We start from the raw sequence: 27,659 nt of genomic DNA on the forward strand, positions 1-27,659 counted from the left end.
TGCGCATCTGAGTCGCAAAGAATGGGGAATAGCGCAGTTTGCTCGTGCATGGGGCGTAGCTCAGTTGGTAGAGCGTTCGCTTGACATGTGAAAGGTCCAGGGTTCAAGCCGCGGTGCCTCCATTTTTTGTGGTCAGTGCATGCTAAGTGTTGGTCGCGGCGAACCTAAAGGCACGCAAGATGTTGCAAAGCCAGCGTCACAGACTGATATGATGTATACTGACGTAAGGAGAGCAAGATGTAAGTGTGGGGACCGGCTGTTATCGAGGTGTCATCGAGTGCAGATCTGTCTTAGGTATCGCGGCTTAACCTCATTGAAGTCTAGAGGGTGGACAACACGTTGGTCTTACTCAGAGCGGTGTCCGAATTCTATTTTCGACGTTATACGTGCCAACACTAGATCGCGTGTTTACGATTCGATACAGAATGCACGAAACCTGAAAGACACCCTAACGGATACATAGAGAGTAGTGTTTGTCTGCTGAATAATGGGAGTGCAAGGGTCTGTGTCGTCTATATGGCTGTATGTAGCACCATTAGTCTTCGGGGGGGCGGGCGTAGCTCAGATGGTAGAGCGCTCGCTTAGTATGCGAGAGATACTGGGATCAATACCCAGTGCCTCCAGAATATTTAACACACCTACATGCGCACCTTGATATGCAAGTGGAATAATTCACAACCAGCAGATGTGTCTAGGAAGATACAAGCGAATGATTAGCATCCACAATTGACAAGCGTGCTGTTATTAGTGCGCAGGAAGCACCCTCCTCCCACGCCTACACTTAATTTAGAAACAGTACAAGTGTTCCCGTAAGATTCTCAAGCCTATGTCGGAAAGATCTGCCTTGCGCCGAGTTCACGTAAATCCCACTGCACATTCCTATTCTTTGCGTGCAGTCAGCTGCTACTGGTGTTGTTAGTTGTGACTGCTGATAACAGATGCCGTAGCAATCAATTCATGGAGTGAGTTGTATGTTTTGCGATAGTCTGTCTCTGACAAGCAAGCACAGGTGACATAGGTGCGAACACAGGAAGCTTGCAGACCCTCGCTGCCTGCAGACACCGAGCAGCCACACTAGGAGGGCGGCCTAAGCCGTAGGCGAATTGTGCTCATTCTCTTTGGCGCGACGTCGAACTATAAATAATGCTGTCACTAGCGTGAGCGTTGCGTGAGCGTCGTGGAAAGTCGGAAAAGTCGGCTGCGAGGGTGAGTGCCAAGTTTGGGGAGCGTTTCGTAGTATGCGCAGTGCAATGGAGACGCGGAAACTTGTTGTGGCCCAGTGTTTTGCAGTTGGACGACAAGATTGGTACACAGTAGTAAAGAGCGAGGCACTGAGTTGGCATAAATAATGTAGTGCACAATGGGGCTCGAGATGTGTTTGTTACCTCAGGTGCTGTATAATTGTCGACAAGGAGTGAAAACGGAGCAATTTGTGACGGCTCTTTCAATTTAAGACGTTAAAAACAGACGGAATTTGCATTTGTAATACCAGAGCATCGAAACTACTTGGAACTTTTGTGTATATGAACGGGTCCGCGCCTTTGTACTCTGCTCCCTTCACCGCTACAAACCAACCAACCATCGTGTCCGTGCGCATCTGAGTCGCAAAGAATGGGGAATAGCGCAGTTTGCTCGTGCATGGGGCGTAGCTCAGTTGGTAGAGCGTTCGCTTGACATGTGAAAGGTCCAGGGTTCAAGCCGCGGTGCCTCCATTTTTTGTGGTCAGTGCATGCTAAGTGTTGGTCGCGGCGAACCTAAAGGCACGCAAGATGTTGCAAAGCCAGCGTCACAGACTGATATGATGTATACTGACGTAAGGAGAGCAAGATGTAAGTGTGGGGACCGGCTGTTATCGAGGTGTCATCGAGTGCAGATCTGTCTTAGGTATCGCGGCTTAACCTCATTGAAGTCTAGAGGGTGGACAACACGTTGGTCTTACTCAGAGCGGTGTCCGAATTCTATTTTCGACGTTATACGTGCCACTTTCATTTTGGCCAACTACGATTCGATACAGAATGCACGAAACCTGAAAGACACCCTAACGGATACATAGAGAGTAGTGTTTGTCTGCTGAATAATGGGAGTGCAAGGGTCTGTGTCGTCTATATGGCTGTATGTAGCACCATTAGTCTTCGGGGGGGGCGGGCGTAGCTCAGATGGTAGAGCGCTCGCTTAGTATGCGAGAGATACTGGGATCAATACCCAGTGCCTCCAGAATATTTAACACACCTACATGCGCACCTTGATATGCAAGTGGAATAATTCACAACCAGCAGATGTGTCTAGGAAGATACAAGCGAATGATTAGCATCCACAATTGACAAGCGTGCTGTTATTAGTGCGCAGGAAGCACCCTCCTCCCACGCCTACACTTAATTTAGAAACAGTACAAGTGTTCCCGTAAGATTCTCAAGCCTATGTCGGAAAGATCTGCCTTGCGCCGAGTTCACGTAAATCCCACTGCACATTCCTATTCTTTGCGTGCAGTCAGCTGCTACTGGTGTTGTTAGTTGTGACTGCTGATAACAGATGCCGTAGCAATCAATTCATGGAGTGAGTTGTATGTTTTGCGATAGTCTGTCTCTGACAAGCAAGCACAGGTGACATAGGTGCGAACACAGGAAGCTTGCAGACCCTCGCTTCCTGCAGACACCGAGCAGCCACACTAGGAGGGCGGCCTAAGCCGTAGGCGAATTGTGCTCATTCTCTTTGGCGCGACGTCGAACTATAAATAATGCTGTCACTAGCGTGAGCGTTGCGTGAGCGTCGTGGAAAGTCGGAAAAGTCGGCTGCGAGGGTGAGTGCCAAGTTTGGGGAGCGTTTCGTAGTATGCGCAGTGCAATGGAGACGCGGAAACTTGTTGTGGCCCAGTGTTTTGCAGTTGGACGACAAGATTGGTACACAGTAGTAAAGAGCGAGGCACTGAGTTGGCATAAATAATGTAGTGCACAATGGGGCTCGAGATGTGTTTGTTACCTCAGGTGCTGTATAATTGTCGACAAGGAGTCAAAACGGAGCAATTTGTGACGGCTCTTTCAATTTAAGACGTTAAAAACAGACGGAATTTGCATTTGTAATACCAGAGCATCGAAACTACTTGGAACTTTTGTGTATATGAACGGGTCCGCGCCTTTGTACTCTGCTCCCTTCACCGCTACAAACCAACCAACCATCGTGTCCGTGCGCATCTGAGTCGCAAAGAATGGGGAATAGCGCAGTTTGCTCGTGCATGGGGCGTAGCTCAGTTGGTAGAGCGTTCGCTTGACATGTGAAAGGTCCAGGGTTCAAGCCGCGGTGCCTCCATTTTTTGTGGTCAGTGCATGCTAAGTGTTGGTCGCGGCGAACCTAAAGGCACGCAAGATGTTGCAAAGCCAGCGTCACAGACTGATATGATGTATACTGACGTAAGGAGAGCAAGATGTAAGTGTGGGGACCGGCTGTTATCGAGGTGTCATCGAGTGCAGATCTGTCTTAGGTATCGCGGCTTAACCTCATTGAAGTCTAGAGGGTGGACAACACGTTGGTCTTACTCAGAGCGGTGTCCGAATTCTATTTTCGACGTTATACGTGCCACTTTCATTTTGGCCAACTACGATTCGATACAGAATGCACGAAACCTGAAAGACACCCTAACGGATACATAGAGAGTAGTGTTTGTCTGCTGAATAATGGGAGTGCAAGGGTCTGTGTCGTCTGTATGGCTGTATGTAGCACCATTAGTCTTCGGGTGGGCGGGCGTAGCTCAGATGGTAGAGCGCTCGCTTAGTATGCGAGAGATACTGGGATCAATACCCAGTGCCTCCAGAATTTTTAACACACCTACATGCGCACCTTGATATGCAAGTGGAATAATTCACAACCAGCAGATGTGTCTAGGAAGATACAAGCGAATGATTAGCATCCACAATTGACAAGCGTGCTGTTATTAGTGCGCAGGAAGCACCCTCCTCCCACGCCTACACTTAATTTAGAAACAGTACAAGTGTTCCCGTAAGATTCTCAAGCCTATGTCGGAAAGATCTGCCTTGCGCCGAGTTCACGTAAATCGCACTGCACATTCCTATTCTTTGCGTGCAGTCAGCTGCTACTGGTGTTGTTAGTTGTGACTGCTGATAACAGATGCCGTAGCAATCAATTCATGGAGTGAGTTGTATGTTTTGCGATAGTCTGTCTCTGACAAGCAAGCACAGGTGACATAGGTGCGAACACAGGAAGCTTGCAGACCCTCGCTGCCTGCAGACACCGAGCAGCCACACTAGGAGGGCGGCCTAAGCCGTAGGCGAATTGTGCTCATTCGCTTTGGCGCGACGTCGAACTATAAATAATGCTGTCACTAGCGTGAACGTTGCGTGAGCGTCGTGGAAAGTCGGAAAAGTCGGCTGCGAGGGTGAGTGCCAAGTTTGGGGAGCGTTTCGTAGTATGCGCAGTGCAATGGAGACGCGGAAACTTGTTGTGGCCCAGTGTTTTGCAGTTGGACGACAAGATTGGTACACAGTAGTAAAGAGCGAGGCACTGAGTTGGCATAAATAATGTAGTGCACAATGGGGCTCGAGATGTGTTTGTTACCTCAGGTGCTGTATAATTGTCGACAAGGAGTGAAAACGGAGCAATTTGTGACGGCTCTTTCAATTTAAGACGTTAAAAACAGACGGAATTTGCATTTGTAATACCAGAGCATCGAAACTAATTGGAACTTTTGTGTATATGAACGGGTCCGCGCCTTTGTACTCTGCTCCCTTCACCGCTACAAACCAACCAACCATCGTGTCCGTGCGCATCTGAGTCGCAAAGAATGGGGAATAGCGCAGTTTGCTCGTGCATGGGGTGTAGCTCAGTTGGTAGAGCGTTCGCTTGACATGTGAAAGGTCCAGGGTTCAAGCCGCGGTGCCTCCATTTTTTGTGGTCAGTGCATGCTAAGTGTTGGTCGCGGCGAACCTAAAGGCACGCAAGATGTTGCAAAGCCAGCGTCACAGACTGATATGATGTATACTGACGTAAGGAGAGCAAGATGTAAGTGTGGGGACCGGCTGTTATCGAGGTGTCATCGAGTGCAGATCTGTCTTAGGTATCGCGGCTTAACCTCATTGAAGTCTAGAGGGTGGACAACACGTTGGTCTTACTCAGAGCGGTGTCCGAATTCTATTTTCGACGTTATACGTGCCACTTTCATTTTGGCCAACTACGATTCGATACAGAATGCACGAAACCTGAAAGACACCCTAACGGATACATAGAGAGTAGTGTTTGTCTGCTGAATAATGGGAGTGCAAGGGTCTGTGTCGTCTATATGGCTGTATGTAGCACCATTAGTCTTCGGGGGGGCGGGCGTATCTCAGATGGTAGAGCGCTCGCTTAGTATGCGAGAGATACTGGGATCAATACCCAGTGCCTCCAGAATATTTAACACACCTACATGCGCACCTTGATATGCAAGTGGAATAATTCACAACCAGCAGATGTGTCTAGGAAGATACAAGCGAATGATTAGCATCCACAATTGACAAGCGTGCTGTTATTAGTGCGCAGGAAGCACCCTCCTCCCACGCCTACACTTAATTTAGAAACAGTACAAGTGTTCCCGTAAGATTCTCAAGCCTATGTCGGAAAGATCTGCCTTGCGCCGAGTTCACGTAAATCCCACTGCACATTCCTATTCTTTGCGTGCAGTCAGCTGCTACTGGTGTTGTTAGTTGTGACTGCTGATAACAGATGCCGTAGCAATCAATTCATGGAGTGAGTTGTATGTTTTGCGATAGTCTGTCTCTGACAAGCAAGCACAGGTGACATAGGTGCGAACACAGGAAGCTTGCAGACCCTCGCTTCCTGCAGACACCGAGCAGCCACACTAGGAGGGCGGCCTAAGCCGTAGGCGAATTGTGCTCATTCGCTTTGGCGCGACGTCGAACTATAAATAATGCTGTCACTAGCGTGAGCGTTGCGTGAGCGTCGTGGAAAGTCGGAAAAGTCGGCTGCGAGGGTGAGTGCCAAGTTTGGGGAGCGTTTCGTAGTATGCGCAGTGCAATGGAGACGCGGAAACTTGTTGTGGCCCAGTGTTTTGCAGTTGGACGACAAGATTGGTACACAGTAGTAAAGAGCGAGGCACTGAGTTGGCATAAATAATGTAGTGCACAATGGGGCTCGAGATGTGTTTGTTACCTCAGGTGCTGTATAATTGTCGACAAGGAGTGAAAACGGAGCAATTTGTGACGGCTCTTTCAATTTAAGACGTTAAAAACAGACGGAATTTGCATTTGTAATACCAGAGCATCGAAACTAATTGGAACTTTTGTGTATATGAACGGGTCCGCGCCTTTGTACTCTGCTCCCTTCACCGCTACAAACCAACCAACCATCGTGTCCGTGCGCATCTGAGTCGCAAAGAATGGGGAATAGCGCAGTTTGCTCGTGCATGGGGCGTAGCTCAGTTGGTAGAGCGTTCGCTTGACATGTGAAAGGTCCAGGGTTCAAGCCGCGGTGCCTCCATTTTTTGTGGTCAGTGCATGCTAAGTGTTGGTCGCGGCGAACCTAAAGGCACGCAAGATGTTGCAAAGCCAGCGTCACAGACTGATATGATGTATACTGACGTAAGGAGAGCAAGATGTAAGTGTGGGGACCGGCTGTTATCGAGGTGTCATCGAGTGCAGATCTGTCTTAGGTATCGCGGCTTAACCTCATTGAAGTCTAGAGGGTGGACAACACGTTGGTCTTACTCAGAGCGGTGTCCGAATTCTATTTTCGACGTTATACGTGCCACTTTCATTTTGGCCAACTACGATTCGATACAGAATGCACGAAACCTGAAAGACACCCTAACGGATACATAGAGAGTAGTGTTTGTCTGCTGAATAATGGGAGTGCAAGGGTCTGTGTCGTCTGTATGGCTGTATGTAGCACCATTAGTCTTCGGGTGGGCGGGCGTAGCTCAGATGGTAGAGCGCTCGCTTAGTATGCGAGAGATACTGGGATCAATACCCAGTGCCTCCAGAATTTTTAACACACCTACATGCGCACCTTGATATGCAAGTGGAATAATTCACAACCAGCAGATGTGTCTAGGAAGATACAAGCGAATGATTAGCATCCACAATTGACAAGCGTGCTGTTATTAGTGCGCAGGAAGCACCCTCCTCCCACGCCTACACTTAATTTAGAAACAGTACAAGTGTTCCCGTAAGATTCTCAAGCCTATGTCGGAAAGATCTGCCTTGCGCCGAGTTCACGTAAATCGCACTGCACATTCCTATTCTTTGCGTGCAGTCAGCTGCTACTGGTGTTGTTAGTTGTGACTGCTGATAACAGATGCCGTAGCAATCAATTCATGGAGTGAGTTGTATGTTTTGCGATAGTCTGTCTCTGACAAGCAAGCACAGGTGACATAGGTGCGAACACAGGAAGCTTGCAGACCCTCGCTGCCTGCAGACACCGAGCAGCCACACTAGGAGGGCGGCCTAAGCCGTAGGCGAATTGTGCTCATTCGCTTTGGCGCGACGTCGAACTATAAATAATGCTGTCACTAGCGTGAACGTTGCGTGAGCGTCGTGGAAAGTCGGAAAAGTCGGCTGCGAGGGTGAGTGCCAAGTTTGGGGAGCGTTTCGTAGTATGCGCAGTGCAATGGAGACGCGGAAACTTGTTGTGGCCCAGTGTTTTGCAGTTGGACGACAAGATTGGTACACAGTAGTAAAGAGCGAGGCACTGAGTTGGCATAAATAATGTAGTGCACAATGGGGCTCGAGATGTGTTTGTTACCTCAGGTGCTGTATAATTGTCGACAAGGAGTGAAAACGGAGCAATTTGTGACGGCTCTTTCAATTTAAGACGTTAAAAACAGACGGAATTTGCATTTGTAATACCAGAGCATCGAAACTAATTGGAACTTTTGTGTATATGAACGGGTCCGCGCCTTTGTACTCTGCTCCCTTCACCGCTACAAACCAACCAACCATCGTGTCCGTGCGCATCTGAGTCGCAAAGAATGGGGAATAGCGCAGTTTGCTCGTGCATGGGGTGTAGCTCAGTTGGTAGAGCGTTCGCTTGACATGTGAAAGGTCCAGGGTTCAAGCCGCGGTGCCTCCATTTTTTGTGGTCAGTGCATGCTAAGTGTTGGTCGCGGCGAACCTAAAGGCACGCAAGATGTTGCAAAGCCAGCGTCACAGACTGATATGATGTATACTGACGTAAGGAGAGCAAGATGTAAGTGTGGGGACCGGCTGTTATCGAGGTGTCATCGAGTGCAGATCTGTCTTAGGTATCGCGGCTTAACCTCATTGAAGTCTAGAGGGTGGACAACACGTTGGTCTTACTCAGAGCGGTGTCCGAATTCTATTTTCGACGTTATACGTGCCACTTTCATTTTGGCCAACTACGATTCGATACAGAATGCACGAAACCTGAAAGACACCCTAACGGATACATAGAGAGTAGTGTTTGTCTGCTGAATAATGGGAGTGCAAGGGTCTGTGTCGTCTATATGGCTGTATGTAGCACCATTAGTCTTCGGGGGGGCGGGCGTATCTCAGATGGTAGAGCGCTCGCTTAGTATGCGAGAGATACTGGGATCAATACCCAGTGCCTCCAGAATATTTAACACACCTACATGCGCACCTTGATATGCAAGTGGAATAATTCACAACCAGCAGATGTGTCTAGGAAGATACAAGCGAATGATTAGCATCCACAATTGACAAGCGTGCTGTTATTAGTGCGCAGGAAGCACCCTCCTCCCACGCCTACACTTAATTTAGAAACAGTACAAGTGTTCCCGTAAGATTCTCAAGCCTATGTCGGAAAGATCTGCCTTGCGCCGAGTTCACGTAAATCCCACTGCACATTCCTATTCTTTGCGTGCAGTCAGCTGCTACTGGTGCTGTTAGTTGTGACTGCTGATAACAGATGCCGTAGCAATCAATTCATGGAGTGAGTTGTATGTTTTGCGATAGTCTGTCTCTGACAAGCAAGCACAGGTGACATAGGTGCGAACACAGGAAGCTTGCAGACCCTCGCTTCCTGCAGACACCGAGCAGCCACACTAGGAGGGCGGCCTAAGCCGTAGGCGAATTGTGCTCATTCGCTTTGGCGCGACGTCGAACTATAAATAATGCTGTCACTAGCGTGAGCGTTGCGTGAGCGTCGTGGAAAGTCGGAAAAGTCGGCTGCGAGGGTGAGTGCCAAGTTTGGAGAGCGTTTCGTAGTATGCGCAGTGCAATGGAGACGCGGAAACTTGTTGTGGCCCAGTGTTTTGCAGTTGGACGACAAGATTGGTACACAGTAGTAAAGAGCGAGGCACTGAGTTGGCATAAATAATGTAGTGCACAATGGGGCTCGAGATGTGTTTGTTACCTCAGGTGCTGTATAATTGTCGACAAGGAGTGAAAACGGAGCAATTTGTGACGGCTCTTTCAATTTAAGACGTTAAAAACAGACGGAATTTGCATTTGTAATACCAGAGCATCGAAACTAATTGGAACTTTTGTGTATATGAACGGGTCCGCGCCTTTGTACTCTGCTCCCTTCACCGCTACAAACCAACCAACCATCGTGTCCGTGCGCATCTGAGTCGCAAAGAATGGGGAATAGCGCAGTTTGCTCGTGCATAGGGGGGAACTCAGTTGGTAGAGCGTTCGCTTGACATGTGAAAGGTCCAGGGTTCAAGCGGCGGCGCCTCCATTTTTTGTGGTCAGTGCATGCTAAGTGTTGGTCGCGGCGAACCTAAAGGCACGCAAGATGTTGCAAAGCCAGCGTCACAGACTGATATGTTGTATACTGACGTAAGGAGAGCAAGATGTAAGTGTGGGGACCGGCTGTTATCGAGGTGTCATCGAGTGCAGATCTGTCTTAGGTATCGCGGCTTAACCTCATTGAAGTCTAGAGGGTGGACAACACGTTGGTCTTACTCAGAGCGGTGTCCGAATTCTATTTTCGACGTTATACGTGCCACTTTCATTTTGGCCAACTACGATTCGATACAGAATGCACGAAACCTGAAAGACACCCTAACGGATACATAGAGAGTAGTGTTTGTCTGCTGAATAATGGGAGTGCAAGGGTCTGTGTCGTCTATATGGCTGTATGTAGCACCATTAGTCTTCGGGGGGGCGGGCGTATCTCAGATGGTAGAGCGCTCGCTTAGTATGCGAGAGATACTGGGATCAATACCCAGTGCCTCCAGAATATTTAACACACCTACATGCGCACCTTGATATGCAAGTGGAATAATTCACAACCAGCAGATGTGTCTAGGAAGATACAAGCGAATGATTAGCATCCACAATTGACAAGCGTGCTGTTATTAGTGCGCAGGAAGCACCCTCCTCCCACGCCTACACTTAATTTAGAAACAGTACAAGTGTTCCCGTAAGATTCTCAAGCCTATGTCGGAAAGATCTGCCTTGCGCCGAGTTCACGTAAATCCCACTGCACATTCCTATTCTTTGCGTGCAGTCAGCTGCTACTGGTGTTGTTAGTTGTGACTGCTGATAACAGATGCCGTAGCAATCAATTCATGGAGTGAGTTGTATGTTTTGCGATAGTCTGTCTCTGACAAGCAAGCACAGGTGACATAGGTGCGAACACAGGAAGCTTGCAGACCCTCGCTTCCTGCAGACACCGAGCAGCCACACTAGGAGGGCGGCCTAAGCCGTAGGCGAATTGTGCTCATTCGCTTTGGCGCGACGTCGAACTATAAATAATGCTGTCACTAGCGTGAGCGTTGCGTGGAAAGTCGGAAAAGTCGGCTGCGAGGGTGAGTGCCAAGTTTGGGGAGCGTTTCGTAGTATGCGCAGTGCAATGGAGACGCGGAAACTTGTTGTGGCCCAGTGTTTTGCAGTTGGACGACAAGATTGGTACACAGTAGTAAAGAGCGAGGCACTGAGTTGGCATAAATAATGTAGTGCACAATGGGGCTCGAGATGTGTTTGTTACCTCAGGTGCTGTATAATTGTCGACAAGGAGTGAAAACGGAGCAATTTGTGACGGCTCTTTCAATTTAAGACGTTAAAAACAGACGGAATTTGCATTTGTAATACCAGAGCATCGAAACTACTTGGAACTTTTGTGTATATGAACGGGTCCGCGCCTTTGTACTCTGCTCCCTTCACCGCTACAAACCAACCAACCATCGTGTCCGTGCGCATCTGAGTCGCAAAGAATGGGGAATAGCGCAGTTTGCTCGTGCATGGGGCGTAGCTCAGTTGGTAGAGCGTTCGCTTGACATGTGAAAGGTCCAGGGTTCAAGCCGCGGTGCCTCCATTTTTTGTGGTCAGTGCATGCTAAGTGTTGGTCGCGGCGAACCTAAAGGCACGCAAGATGTTGCAAAGCCAGCGTCACAGACTGATATGATGTATACTGACGTAAGGAGAGCAAGATGTAAGTGTGGGGACCGGCTGTTATCGAGGTGTCATCGAGTGCAGATCTGTCTTAGGTATCGCGGCTTAACCTCATTGAAGTCTAGAGGGTGGACAACACGTTGGTCTTACTCAGAGCGGTGTCCGAATTCTATTTTCGACGTTATACGTGCCACTTTCATTTTGGCCAACTACGATTCGATACAGAATGCACGAAACCTGAAAGACACCCTAACGGATACATAGAGAGTAGTGTTTGTCTGCTGAATAATGGGAGTGCAAGGGTCTGTGTCGTCTATATGGCTGTATGTAGCACCATTAGTCTTCGGGGGGGCGGGCGTAGCTCAGATGGTAGAGCGCTCGCTTAGTATGCGAGAGATACTGGGATCAATACCCAGTGCCTCCAGAATTTTTAACACACCTACATGCGCACCTTGATATGCAAGTGGAATAATTCACAACCAGCAGATGTGTCTAGGAAGATACAAGCGAATGATTAGCATCCACAATTGACAAGCGTGCTGTTATTAGTGCGCAGGAAGCACCCTCCTCCCACGCCTACACTTAATTTAGAAACAGTACAAGTGTTCCCGTAAGATTCTCAAGCCTATGTCGGAAAGATCTGCCTTGCGCCGAGTTCACGTAAATCCCACTGCACATTCCTATTCTTTGCGTGCAGTCAGCTGCTACTGGTGTTGTTAGTTGTGACTGCTGATAACAGATGCCGTAGCAATCAATTCATGGAGTGAGTTGTATGTTTTGCGATAGTCTGTCTCTGACAAGCAAGCACAGGTGACATAGGTGCGAACACAGGAAGCTTGCAGACCCTCGCTTCCTGCAGACACCGAGCAGCCACACTAGGAGGGCGGCCTAAGCCGTAGGCGAATTGTGCTCATTCGCTTTGGCGCGACGTCGAACTATAAATAATGCTGTCACTAGCGTGAGCGTTGCGTGAGCGTCGTGGAAAGTCGGAAAAGTCGGCTGCGAGGGTGAGTGCCAAGTTTGGGGAGCGTTTCGTAGTATGCGCAGTGCAATGGAGACGCGGAAACTTGTTGTGGCCCAGTGTTTTGCAGTTGGACGACAAGATTGGTACACAGTAGTAAAGAGCGAGGCACTGAGTTGGCATAAATAATGTAGTGCACAATGGGGCTCGAGATGTGTTTGTTACCTCAGGTGCTGTATAATTGTCGACAAGGAGTGAAAACGGAGCAATTTGTGACGGCTCTTTCAATTTAAGACGTTAAAAACAGACGGAATTTGAATTTGTAATACCAGAGCATCGAAACTACTTGGAACTTTTGTGTATATGAACGGGTCCGCGCCTTTGTACTCTGCTCCCTTCACCGCTACAAACCAACCAACCATCGTGTCCGTGCGCATCTGAGTCGCAAAGAATGGGGAATAGCGCATTTTGCTCGTGCATGGGGCGTAGCTCAGTTGGTAGAGCGTTCGCTTGACATGTGAAAGGTCCAGGGTTCAAGCCGCGGTGCCTCCATTTTTTGTGGTCAGTGCATGCTAAGTGTTGGTCGCGGCGAACCTAAAGGCACGCAAGATGTTGCAAAGCCAGCGTCACAGACTGATATGATGTATACTGACGTAAGGAGAGCAAGATGTAAGTGTGGGGACCGGCTGTTATCGAGGTGTCATCGAGTGCAGATCTGTCTTAGGTATCACGGCTTAACCTCATTGAAGTCTAGAGGGTGGACAACACGTTGGTCTTACTCAGAGCGGTGTCCGAATTCTATTTTCGACGTTATACGTGCCACTTTCATTTTGGCCAACTACGATTCGATACAGAATGCACGAAACCTGAAAGACACCCTAACGGATACATAGAGAGTAGTGTTTGTCTGCTGAATAATGGGAGTGCAAGGGTCTGTGTCGTCTATATGGCTGTATGTAGCACCATTAGTCTTCGGGGAGGCGGGCGTAGCTCAGATGGTAGAGCGCTCGCTTAGTATGCGAGAGATACTGGGATCAATACCCAGTGCCTCCAGAATTTTTAACACACCTACATGCGCACCTTGATATGCAAGTGGAATAATTCACAACCAGCAGATGTGTCTAGGAAGATACAAGCGAATGATTAGCATCCACAATTGACAAGCGTGCTGTTATTAGTGCGCAGGAAGCACCCTCCTCCCACGCCTACACTTAATTTAGAAACAGTACAAGTGTTCCCGTAAGATTCTCAAGCCTATGTCGGAAAGATCTGCCTTGCGCCGAGTTCACGTAAATCCCACTGCACATTCCTATTCTTTGCGTGCAGTCAGCTGCTACTGGTGTTGTTAGTTGTGACTGCTGATAACAGATGCCGTAGCAATCAATTCATGGAGTGAGTTGTATGTTTTGCGATAGTCTGTCTCTGACAAGCAAGCACAGGTGACATAGGTGCGAACACAGGAAGCTTGCAGACCCTCGCTTCCTGCAGACACCGAGCAGCCACACTAGGAGGGCGGCCTAAGCCGTAGGCGAATTGTGCTCATTCGCTTTGGCGCGACGTCGAACTATAAATAATGCTGTCACTAGCGTGAGCGTTGCGTGAGCGTCCTGGAAAGTCGGAAAAGTCGGCTGCGAGTGTGAGTGCCAAGTTTGGGGAGCGTTTCGTAGTATGCGCAGTGCAATGGAGACGCGGAAACTTGTTGTGGCCCAGTGTTTTGCAGTTGGACGACAAGATTGGTACACAGTAGTAAAGAGCGAGGCACTGAGTTGGCATAAATAATGTAGTGCACAATGGGGCTCGAGATGTGTTTGTTACCTCAGGTGCTGTATAATTGTCGACAAGGAGTGAAAACGGAGCAATTTGTGACGGCTCTTTCAATTTAAGACGTTAAAAACAGACGGAATTTGAATTTGTAATACCAGAGCATCGAAACTACTTGGAACTTTTGTGTATATGAACGGGTCCGCGCCTTTGTACTCTGCTCCCTTCACCGCTACAAACCAACCAACCATCGTGTCCGTGCGCATCTGAGACGCAAAGAATGGGGAATAGCGCAGTTTGCTCGTGCATGGGGCGTAGCTCAGTTGGTAGAGCGTTCGCTTGACATGTGAAAGGTCCAGGGTTCAAGCCGCGGTGCCTCCATTTTTTGTGGTCAGTGCATGCTAAGTGTTGGTCGCGGCGAACCTAAAGGCACGCAAGATGTTGCAAAGCCAGCGTCACAGACTGATATGATGTATACTGACGTAAGGAGAGCAAGATGTAAGTGTGGGGACCGGCTGTTATCGAGGTGTCATCGAGTGCAGATCTGTCTTAGGTATCGCGGCTTAACCTCATTGAAGTCTAGAGGGTGGACAACACGTTGGTCTTACTCAGAGCGGTGTCCGAATTCTATTTTCGACGTTATACGTGCCACTTTCATTTTGGCCAACTACGATTCGATACAGAATGCACGAAACCTGAAAGACACCCTAACGGATACATAGAGAGTAGTGTTTGTCTGCTGAATAATGGGAGTGCAAGGGTCTGTGTCGTCTGTATGGCTGTATGTAGCACCATTAGTCTTCGGGTGGGCGGGCGTAGCTCAGATGGTAGAGCGCTCGCTTAGTATGCGAGAGATACTGGGATCAATACCCAGTGCCTCCAGAATTTTTAACACACCTACATGCGCACCTTGATATGCAAGTGGAATAATTCACAACCAGCAGATGTGTCTAGGAAGATACAAGCGAATGATTAGCATCCACAATTGACAAGCGTGCTGTTATTAGTGCGCAGGAAGCACCCTCCTCCCACGCCTACACTTAATTTAGAAACAGTACAAGTGTTCCCGTAAGATTCTCAAGCCTATGTCGGAAAGATCTGCCTTGCGCCGAGTTCACGTAAATCCCACTGCACATTCCTATTCTTTGCGTGCAGTCAGCTGCTACTGGTGTTGTTAGTTGTGACTGCTGATAACAGATGCCGTAGCAATCAATTCATGGAGTGAGTTGTATGTTTTGCGATAGTCTGTCTCTGACAAGCAAGCACAGGTGACATAGGTGCGAACACAGGAAGCTTGCAGACCCTCGCTGCCTGCAGACACCGAGCAGCCACACTAGGAGGGCGGCCTAAGCCGTAGGCGAATTGTGCTCATTCGCTTTGGCGCGACGTCGAACTATAAATAATGCTGTCACTAGCGTGAACGTTGCGTGAGCGTCGTGGAAAGTCGGAAAAGTCGGCTGCGAGGGTGAGTGCCAAGTTTGGGGAGCGTTTCGTAGTATGCGCAGTGCAATGGAGACGCGGAAACTTGTTGTGGCCCAGTGTTTTGCAGTTGGACGACAAGATTGGTACACAGTAGTAAAGAGCGAGGCACTGAGTTGGCATAAATAATGTAGTGCACAATGGGGCTCGAGATGTGTTTGTTACCTCAGGTGCTGTATAATTGTCGACAAGGAGTGAAAACGGAGCAATTTGTGACGGCTCTTTCAATTTAAGACGTTAAAAACAGACGGAATTTGCATTTGTAATACCACAGCATCGAAACTAATTGGAACTTTTGTGTATATGAACGGGTCCGCGCCTTTGTACTCTGCTCCCTTCACCGCTACAAACCAACCAACCATCGTGTCCGTGCGCATCTGAGTCGCAAAGAATGGGGAATAGCGCAGTTTGCTCGTGCATGGGGCGTAGCTCAGTTGGTAGAGCGTTCGCTTGACATGTGAAAGGTCCAGGGTTCAAGCCGCGGTGCCTCCATTTTTTGTGGTCAGTGCATGCTAAGTGTTGGTCGCGGCGAACCTAAAGGCACGCAAGATGTTGCAAAGCCAGCGTCACAGACTGATATGATGTATACTGACGTAAGGAGAGCAAGATGTAAGTGTGGGGACCGGCTGTTATCGAGGTGTCATCGAGTGCAGATCTGTCTTAGGTATCGCGGCTTAACCTCATTGAAGTCTAGAGGGTGGACAACACGTTGGTCTTACTCAGAGCGGTGTCCGAATTCTATTTTCGACGTTATACGTGCCACTTTCATTTTGGCCAACTACGATTCGATACAGAATGCACGAAACCTGAAAGACACCCTAACGGATACATAGAGAGTAGTGTTTGTCTGCTGAATAATGGGAGTGCAAGGGTCTGTGTCGTCTATATGGCTGTATGTAGCACCATTAGTCTTCGGGGGGGCGGGCGTATCTCAGATGGTAGAGCGCTCGCTTAGTATGCGAGAGATACTGGGATCAATACCCAGTGCCTCCAGAATATTTAACACACCTACATGTGCACCTTGATATGCAAGTGGAATAATTCACAACCAGCAGATGTGTCTAGGAAGATACAAGCGAATGATTAGCATCCACAATTGACAAGCGTGCTGTTATTAGTGCGCAGGAAGCACCCTCCTCCCACGCCTACACTTAATTTAGAAACAGTACAAGTGTTCCCGTAAGATTCTCAAGCCTATGTCGGAAAGATCTGCCTTGCGCCGAGTTCACGTAAATCCCACTGCACATTCCTATTCTTTGCGTGCAGTCAGCTGCTACTGGTGTTGTTAGTTGTGACTGCTGATAACAGATGCCGTAGCAATCAATTCATGGAGTGAGTTGTATGTTTTGCGATAGTCTGTCTCTGACAAGCAAGCACAGGTGACATAGGTGCGAACACAGGAAGCTTGCAGACCCTCGCTTCCTGCAGACACCGAGCAGCCACACTAGGAGGGCGGCCTAAGCCGTAGGCGAATTGTGCTCATTCGCTTTGGCGCGACGTCGAACTATAAATAATGCTGTCACTAGCGTGAGCGTTGCGTGAGCGTCGTGGAAAGTCGGAAAAGTCGGCTGCGAGGGTGAGTGCCAAGTTTGGGGAGCGTTTCGTAGTATGCGCAGTGCAATGGAGACGCGGAAACTTGTTGTGGCCCAGTGTTTTGCAGTTGGACGACAAGATTGGTACACAGTAGTAAAGAGCGAGGCACTGAGTTGGCATAAATAATGTAGTGCACAATGGGGCTCGAGATGTGTTTGTTACCTCAGGTGCTGTATAACTGTCGACAAGGAGTGAAAACGGAGCAATTTGTGACGGCTCTTTCAATTTAAGACGTTAAAAACAGACGGAATTTGCATTTGTAATACCAGAGCATCGAAACTACTTGGAACTTTTGTGTATATGAACGGGTCCGCGCCTTTGTACTCTGCTCCCTTCACCGCTACAAACCAACCAACCATCGTGTCCGTGCGCATCTGAGTCGCAAAGAATGGGGAATAGCGCAGTTTGCTCGTGCATGGGGCGTAGCTCAGTTGGTAGAGCGTTCGCTTGACATGTGAAAGGTCCAGGGTTCAAGCCGCGGTGCCTCCATTTTTTGTGGTCAGTGCATGCTAAGTGTTGGTCGCGGCGAACCTAAAGGCACGCAAGATGTTGCAAAGCCAGCGTCACAGACTGATATGATGTATACTGACGTAAGGAGAGCAAGATGTAAGTGTGGGGACCGGCTGTTATCGAGGTGTCATCGAGTGCAGATCTGTCTTAGGTATCGCGGCTTAACCTCATTGAAGTCTAGAGGGTGGACAACACGTTGGTCTTACTCAGAGCGGTGTCCGAATTCTATTTTCGACGTTATACGTGCCACTTTCATTTTGGCCAACTACGATTCGATACAGAATGCACGAAACCTGAAAGACACCCTAACGGATACATAGAGAGTAGTGTTTGTCTGCTGAATAATGGGAGTGCAAGGGTCTGTGTCGTCTATATGGCTGTATGTAGCACCATTAGTCTTCGGGGGGGCGGGCGTAGCTCAGATGGTAGAGCGCTCGCTTAGTATGCGAGAGATACTGGGATCAATACCCAGTGCCTCCAGAGTTTTTAACACACATACATGCGCACCTTGATATGCAAGTGGAATAATTCACAACCAGCAGATGTGTCTAGGAAGATACAAGCGAATGATTAGCATCCACAATTGAGAAGCGTGCTGTTATTAGTGCGCAGGAAGCACCCTCCTCCCACGCCTACACTTAATTTAGAAACAGTACAAGTGTTCCCGTAAGATTCTCAAGCCTATGTCGGAAAGATCTGCCTTGCGCCGAGTTCACGTAAATCCCACTGCACATTCCTATTCTTTGCGTGCAGTCAGCTGCTACTGGTGTTGTTAGTTGTGACTGCTGATAACAGATGCCGTAGCAATCAATTCATGGAGTGAGTTGTATGTTTTGCGATAGTCTGTCTCTGACAAGCAAGCACAGGTGACATAGGTGCGAACACAGGAAGCTTGCAGACCCTCGCTTCCTGCAGACACCGAGCAGCCACACTAGGAGGGCGGCCTAAGCCGTAGGCGAATTGTGCTCATTCGCTTTGGCGCGACGTCGAACTATAAATAATGCTGTCACTAGCGTGAACGTTGCGTGAGCGTCGTGGAAAGTCGGAAAAGTCGGCTGCGAGGGTGAGTGCCAAGTTTGGGGAGCGTTTCGTAGTATGCGCAGTGCAATGGAGACGCGGAAACTTGTTGTGGCCCAGTGTTTTGCAGTTGGACGACAAGATTGGTACACAGTAGTAAAGAGCGAGGCACTGAGTTGGCATAAATAATGTAGTGCACAATGGGGCTCGAGATGTGTTTGTTACCTCAGGTGCTGTATAATTGTCGACAAGGAGTGAAAACGGAGCAATTTGTGACGGCTCTTTCAATTTAAGACGTTAAAAACAGACGGAATTTGCATTTGTAATACCACAGCATCGAAACTAATTGGAACTTTTGTGTATATGAACGGGTCCGCGCCTTTGTACTCTGCTCCCTTCACCGCTACAAACCAACCAACCATCGTGTCCGTGCGCATCTGAGTCGCAAAGAATGGGGAATAGCGCAGTTTGCTCGTGCATGGGGCGTAGCTCAGTTGGTAGAGCGTTCGCTTGACATGTGAAAGGTCCAGGGTTCAAGCCGCGGTGCCTCCATTTTTTGTGGTCAGTGCATGCTAAGTGTTGGTCGCGGCGAACCTAAAGGCACGCAAGATGTTGCAAAGCCAGCGTCACAGACTGATATGATGTATACTGACGTAAGGAGAGCAAGATGTAAGTGTGGGGACCGGCTGTTATCGAGGTGTCATCGAGTGCAGATCTGTCTTAGGTATCGCGGCTTAACCTCATTGAAGTCTAGAGGGTGGACAACACGTTGGTCTTACTCAGAGCGGTGTCCGAATTCTATTTTCGACGTTATACGTGCCACTTTCATTTTGGCCAACTACGATTCGATACAGAATGCACGAAACCTGAAAGACACCCTAACGGATACATAGAGAGTAGTGTTTGTCTGCTGAATAATGGGAGTGCAAGGGTCTGTGTCGTCTATATGGCTGTATGTAGCACCATTAGTCTTCGGGGGGGCGGGCGTATCTCAGATGGTAGAGCGCTCGCTTAGTATGCGAGAGATACTGGGATCAATACCCAGTGCCTCCAGAATATTTAACACACCTACATGTGCACCTTGATATGCAAGTGGAATAATTCACAACCAGCAGATGTGTCTAGGAAGATACAAGCGAATGATTAGCATCCACAATTGACAAGCGTGCTGTTATTAGTGCGCAGGAAGCACCCTCCTCCCACGCCTACACTTAATTTAGAAACAGTACAAGTGTTCCCGTAAGATTCTCAAGCCTATGTCGGAAAGATCTGCCTTGCGCCGAGTTCACGTAAATCCCACTGCACATTCCTATTCTTTGCGTGCAGTCAGCTGCTACTGGTGTTGTTAGTTGTGACTGCTGATAACAGATGCCGTAGCAATCAATTCATGGAGTGAGTTGTATGTTTTGCGATAGTCTGTCTCTGACAAGCAAGCACAGGTGACATAGGTGCGAACACAGGAAGCTTGCAGACCCTCGCTTCCTGCAGACACCGAGCAGCCACACTAGGAGGGCGGCCTAAGCCGTAGGCGAATTGTGCTCATTCGCTTTGGCGCGACGTCGAACTATAAATAATGCTGTCACTAGCGTGAGCGTTGCGTGAGCGTCGTGGAAAGTCGGAAAAGTCGGCTGCGAGGGTGAGTGCCAAGTTTGGGGAGCGTTTCGTAGTATGCGCAGTGCAATGGAGACGCGGAAACTTGTTGTGGCCCAGTGTTTTGCAGTTGGACGACAAGATTGGTACACAGTAGTAAAGAGCGAGGCACTGAGTTGGCATAAATAATGTAGTGCACAATGGGGCTCGAGATGTGTTTGTTACCTCAGGTGCTGTATAACTGTCGACAAGGAGTGAAAACGGAGCAATTTGTGACGGCTCTTTCAATTTAAGACGTTAAAAACAGACGGAATTTGCATTTGTAATACCAGAGCATCGAAACTACTTGGAACTTTTGTGTATATGAACGGGTCCGCGCCTTTGTACTCTGCTCCCTTCACCGCTACAAACCAACCAACCATCGTGTCCGTGCGCATCTGAGTCGCAAAGAATGGGGAATAGCGCAGTTTGCTCGTGCATGGGGCGTAGCTCAGTTGGTAGAGCGTTCGCTTGACATGTGAAAGGTCCAGGGTTCAAGCCGCGGTGCCTCCATTTTTTGTGGTCAGTGCATGCTAAGTGTTGGTCGCGGCGAACCTAAAGGCACGCAAGATGTTGCAAAGCCAGCGTCACAGACTGATATGATGTATACTGACGTAAGGAGAGCAAGATGTAAGTGTGGGGACCGGCTGTTATCGAGGTGTCATCGAGTGCAGATCTGTCTTAGGTATCGCGGCTTAACCTCATTGAAGTCTAGAGGGTGGACAACACGTTGGTCTTACTCAGAGCGGTGTCCGAATTCTATTTTCGACGTTATACGTGCCACTTTCATTTTGGCCAACTACGATTCGATACAGAATGCACGAAACCTGAAAGACACCCTAACGGATACATAGAGAGTAGTGTTTGTCTGCTGAATAATGGGAGTGCAAGGGTCTGTGTCGTCTATATGGCTGTATGTAGCACCATTAGTCTTCGGGGGGGCGGGCGTAGCTCAGATGGTAGAGCGCTCGCTTAGTATGCGAGAGATACTGGGATCAATACCCAGTGCCTCCAGAGTTTTTAACACACATACATGCGCACCTTGATATGCAAGTGGAATAATTCACAACCAGCAGATGTGTCTAGGAAGATACAAGCGAATGATTAGCATCCACAATTGAGAAGCGTGCTGTTATTAGTGCGCAGGAAGCACCCTCCTCCCACGCCTACACTTAATTTAGAAACAGTACAAGTGTTCCCGTAAGATTCTCAAGCCTATGTCGGAAAGATCTGCCTTGCGCCGAGTTCACGTAAATCCCACTGCACATTCCTATTCTTTGCGTGCAGTCAGCTGCTACTGGTGTTGTTAGTTGTGACTGCTGATAACAGATGCCGTAGCAATCAATTCATGGAGTGAGTTGTATGTTTTGCGATAGTCTGTCTCTGACAAGCAAGCACAGGTGACATAGGTGCGAACACAGGAAGCTTGCAGACCCTCGCTTCCTGCAGACACCGAGCAGCCACACTAGGAGGGCGGCCTAAGCCGTAGGCGAATTGTGCTCATTCGCTTTGGCGCGACGTCGAACTATAAATAATGCTGTCACTAGCGTGAGCGTTGCGTGAGCGTCGTGGAAAGTCGGAAAAGTCGGCTGCGAGGGTGAGTGCCAAGTTTGGGGAGCGTTTCGTAGTATGCGCAGTGCAATGGAGACGCGGAAACTTGTTGTGGCCCAGTGTTTTGCAGTTGGACGACAAGATTGGTACACAGTAGTAAAGAGCGAGGCACTGAGTTGGCATAAATAATGTAGTGCACAATGGGGCTCGAGATGTGTTTGTTACCTCAGGTGCTGTATAATTGTCGACAAGGAGTGAAAACGGAGCAATTTGTGACGGCTCTTTCAATTTAAGACGTTAAAAACAGACGGAATTTGCATTTGTAATACCACAGCATCGAAACTAATTGGAACTTTTGTGTATATGAACGGGTCCGCGCCTTTGTACTCTGCTCCCTTCACCGCTACAAACCAACCAACCATCGTGTCCGTGCGCATCTGAGTCGCAAAGAATGGGGAATAGCGCAGTTTGCTCGTGCATGGGGCGTAGCTCAGTTGGTAGAGCGTTCGCTTGACATGTGAAAGGTCCAGGGTTCAAGCCGCGGTGCCTCCATTTTTTGTGGTCAGTGCATGCTAAGTGTTGGTCGCGGCGAACCTAAAGGCACGCAAGATGTTGCAAAGCCAGCGTCACAGACTGATATGATGTATACTGACGTAAGGAGAGCAAGATGTAAGTGTGGGGACCGGCTGTTATCGAGGTGTCATCGAGTGCAGATCTGTCTTAGGTATCGCGGCTTAACCTCATTGAAGTCTAGAGGGTGGACAACACGTTGGTCTTACTCAGAGCGGTGTCCGAATTCTATTTTCGACGTTATACGTGCCACTTTCATTTTGGCCAACTACGATTCGATACAGAATGCACGAAACCTGAAAGACACCCTAACGGATACATAGAGAGTAGTGTTTGTCTGCTGAATAATGGGAGTGCAAGGGTCTGTGTCGTCTATATGGCTGTATGTAGCACCATTAGTCTTCGGGGGGGCGGGCGTATCTCAGATGGTAGAGCGCTCGCTTAGTATGCGAGAGATACTGGGATCAATACCCAGTGCCTCCAGAATATTTAACACACCTACATGTGCACCTTGATATGCAAGTGGAATAATTCACAACCAGCAGATGTGTCTAGGAAGATACAAGCGAATGATTAGCATCCACAATTGACAAGCGTGCTGTTATTAGTGCGCAGGAAGCACCCTCCTCCCACGCCTACACTTAATTTAGAAACAGTACAAGTGTTCCCGTAAGATTCTCAAGCCTATGTCGGAAAGATCTGCCTTGCGCCGAGTTCACGTAAATCCCACTGCACATTCCTATTCTTTGCGTGCAGTCAGCTGCTACTGGTGTTGTTAGTTGTGACTGCTGATAACAGATGCCGTAGCAATCAATTCATGGAGTGAGTTGTATGTTTTGCGATAGTCTGTCTCTGACAAGCAAGCACAGGTGACATAGGTGCGAACACAGGAAGCTTGCAGACCCTCGCTTCCTGCAGACACCGAGCAGCCACACTAGGAGGGCGGCCTAAGCCGTAGGCGAATTGTGCTCATTCGCTTTGGCGCGACGTCGAACTATAAATAATGCTGTCACTAGCGTGAGCGTTGCGTGAGCGTCGTGGAAAGTCGGAAAAGTCGGCTGCGAGGGTGAGTGCCAAGTTTGGGGAGCGTTTCGTAGTATGCGCAGTGCAATGGAGACGCGGAAACTTGTTGTGGCCCAGTGTTTTGCAGTTGGACGACAAGATTGGTACACAGTAGTAAAGAGCGAGGCACTGAGTTGGCATAAATAATGTAGTGCACAATGGGGCTCGAGATGTGTTTGTTACCTCAGGTGCTGTATAACTGTCGACAAGGAGTGAAAACGGAGCAATTTGTGACGGCTCTTTCAATTTAAGACGTTAAAAACAGACGGAATTTGCATTTGTAATACCAGAGCATCGAAACTACTTGGAACTTTTGTGTATATGAACGGGTCCGCGCCTTTGTACTCTGCTCCCTTCACCGCTACAAACCAACCAACCATCGTGTCCGTGCGCATCTGAGTCGCAAAGAATGGGGAATAGCGCAGTTTGCTCGTGCATGGGGCGTAGCTCAGTTGGTAGAGCGTTCGCTTGACATGTGAAAGGTCCAGGGTTCAAGCCGCGGTGCCTCCATTTTTTGTGGTCAGTGCATGCTAAGTGTTGGTCGCGGCGAACCTAAAGGCACGCAAGATGTTGCAAAGCCAGCGTCACAGACTGATATGATGTATACTGACGTAAGGAGAGCAAGATGTAAGTGTGGGGACCGGCTGTTATCGAGGTGTCATCGAGTGCAGATCTGTCTTAGGTATCGCGGCTTAACCTCATTGAAGTCTAGAGGGTGGACAACACGTTGGTCTTACTCAGAGCGGTGTCCGAATTCTATTTTCGACGTTATACGTGCCACTTTCATTTTGGCCAACTACGATTCGATACAGAATGCACGAAACCTGAAAGACACCCTAACGGATACATAGAGAGTAGTGTTTGTCTGCTGAATAATGGGAGTGCAAGGGTCTGTGTCGTCTATATGGCTGTATGTAGCACCATTAGTCTTCGGGGGGGCGGGCGTAGCTCAGATGGTAGAGCGCTCGCTTAGTATGCGAGAGATACTGGGATCAATACCCAGTGCCTCCAGAGTTTTTAACACACATACATGCGCACCTTGATATGCAAGTGGAATAATTCACAACCAGCAGATGTGTCTAGGAAGATACAAGCGAATGATTAGCATCCACAATTGAGAAGTGTGCTGTTATTAGTGCGCAGGAAGCACCCTCCTCCCACGCCTACACTTAATTTAGAAACAGTACAAGTGTTCCCGTAAGATTCTCAAGCCTATGTCGGAAAGATCTGCCTTGCGCCGAGTTCACGTAAATCCCACTGCACATTCCTATTCTTTGCGTGCAGTCAGCTGCTACTGGTGTTGTTAGTTGTGACTGCTGATAACAGATGCCGTAGCAATCAATTCATGGAGTGAGTTGTATGTTTTGCGATAGTCTGTCTCTGACAAGCAAGCACAGGTGACATAGGTGCGAACACAGGAAGCTTGCAGACCCTCGCTTCCTGCAGACACCGAGCAGCCACACTAGGAGGGCGGCCTAAGCCGTAGGCGAATTGTGCTCATTCGCTTTGGCGCGACGTCGAACTATAAATAATGCTGTCACTAGCGTGAGCGTTGCGTGAGCGTCGTGGAAAGTCGGAAAAGTCGGCTGCGAGGGTGAGTGCCAAGTTTGGGGAGCGTTTCGTAGTATGCGCAGTGCAATGGAGACGCGGAAACTTGTTGTGGCCCAGTGTTTTGCAGTTGGACGACAAGATTGGTACACAGTAGTAAAGAGCGAGGCACTGAGTTGGCATAAATAATGTAGTGCACAATGGGGCTCGAGATGTGTTTGTTACCTCAGGTGCTGTATAATTGTCGACAAGGAGTGAAAACGGAGCAATTTGTGACGGCTCTTTCAATTTAAGACGTTAAAAACAGACGGAATTTGAATTTGTAATACCAGAGCATCGAAACTACTTGGAACTTTTGTGTATATGAACGGGTCCGCGCCTTTGTACTCTGCTCCCTTCACCGCTACAAACCAACCAACCATCGTGTCCGTGCGCATCTGAGTCGCAAAGAATGGGGAATAGCGCATTTTGCTCGTGCATGGGGCGTAGCTCAGTTGGTAGAGCGTTCGCTTGACATGTGAAAGGTCCAGGGTTCAAGCCGCGGTGCCTCCATTTTTTGTGGTCAGTGCATGCTAAGTGTTGGTCGCGGCGAACCTAAAGGCACGCAAGATGTTGCAAAGCCAGCGTCACAGACTGATATGATGTATACTGACGTAAGGAGAGCAAGATGTAAGTGTGGGGACCGGCTGTTATCGAGGTGTCATCGAGTGCAGATCTGTCTTAGGTATCGCGGCTTAACCTCATTGAAGTCTAGAGGGTGGACAACACGTTGGTCTTACTCAGAGCGGTGTCCGAATTCTATTTTCGACGTTATACGTGCCACTTTCATTTTGGCCAACTACGATTCGATACAGAATGCACGAAACCTGAAAGACACCCTAACGGATACATAGAGAGTAGTGTTTGTCTGCTGAATAATGGGAGTGCAAGGGTCTGTGTCGTCTATATGGCTGTATGTAGCACCATTAGTCTTCGGGGGGGCGGGCGTAGCTCAGATGGTAGAGCGCTCGCTTAGTATGCGAGAGATACTGGGATCAATACCCAGTGCCTCCAGAATTTTTAACACACCTACATGCGCACCTTGATATGCAAGTGGAATAATTCACAACCAGCAGATGTGTCTAGGAAGATACAAGCGAATGATTAGCATCCACAATTGACAAGCGTGCTGTTATTAGTGCGCAGGAAGCACCCTCCTCCCACGCCTACACTTAATTTAGAAACAGTACAAGTGTTCCCGTAAGATTCTCAAGCCTATGTCGGAAAGATCTGCCTTGCGCCGAGTTCACGTAAATCCCACTGCACATTCCTATTCTTTGCGTGCAGTCAGCTGCTACTGGTGTTGTTAGTTGTGACTGCTGATAACAGATGCCGTAGCAATCAATTCATGGAGTGAGTTGTATGTTTTGCGATAGTCTGTCTCTGACAAGCAAGCACAGGTGACATAGGTGCGAACACAGGAAGCTTGCAGACCCTCGCTTCCTGCAGACACCGAGCAGCCACACTAGGAGGGCGGCCTAAGCCGTAGGCGAATTGTGCTCATTCGCTTTGGCGCGACGTCGAACTATAAATAATGCTGTCACTAGCGTGAGCGTTGCGTGAGCGTCGTGGAAAGTCGGAAAAGTCGGCTGCGAGGGTGAGTGCCAAGTTTGGGGAGCGTTTCGTAGTATGCGCAGTGCAATGGAGACGCGGAAACTTGTTGTGGCCCAGTGTTTTGCAGTTGGACGACGAGATTGGTACACAGTAGTAAAGAGCGAGGCACTGAGTTGGCATAAATAATGTAGTGCACAATGGGGCTCGAGATGTGTTTGTTACCTCAGGTGCTGTATAATTGTCGACAAGGAGTGAAAACGGAGCAATTTGTGACGGCTCTTTCAATTTAAGACGTTAAAAACAGACGGAATTTGCATTTGTAATACCAGAGCATCGAAACTACTTGGAACTTTTGTGTATATGAACGGGTCCGCGCCTTTGTACTCTGCTCCCTTCACCGCTACAAACCAACCAACCATCGTGTCCGTGCGCATCTGAGTCGCAAAGAATGGGGAATAGCGCATTTTGCTCGTGCATGGGGCGTAGCTCAGTTGGTAGAGCGTTCGCTTGACATGTGAAAGGTTCAGGGTTCAAGCCGCGGTGCCTCCATTTTTTGTGGTCAGTGCATGCTAAGTGTTGGTCGCGGCGAACCTAAAGGCACGCAAGATGTTGCAAAGCCAGCGTCACAGACTGATATGATGTATACTGACGTAAGGAGAGCAAGATGTAAGTGTGGGGACCGGCTGTTATCGAGGTGTCATCGAGTGCAGATCTGTCTTAGGTATCGCGGCTTAACCTCATTGAAGTCTAGAGGGTGGACAACACGTTGGTCTTACTCAGAGCGGTGTCCGAATTCTATTTTCGACGTTATACGTGCCACTTTCATTTTGGCCAACTACGATTCGATACAGAATGCACGAAACCTGAAAGACACCCTAACGGATACATAGAGAGTAGTGTTTGTCTGCTGAATAATGGGAGTGCAAGGGTCTGTGTCGTCTGTATGGCTGTATGTAGCACCATGAGTCTTCGGGGGGCGGGCGTAGCTCAGATGGTAGAGCGCTCGCTTAGTATGCGAGAGATATTGGGATCAATACCCAGTGCCTCCAGAATTTTTAACACAC

This window comes from Schistocerca gregaria, chromosome 9 (genome assembly GCF_023897955.1).
Source record: "Schistocerca gregaria isolate iqSchGreg1 chromosome 9, iqSchGreg1.2, whole genome shotgun sequence".
NCBI classification, from domain to species: Eukaryota; Metazoa; Arthropoda; class Insecta; order Orthoptera; family Acrididae; genus Schistocerca; species Schistocerca gregaria.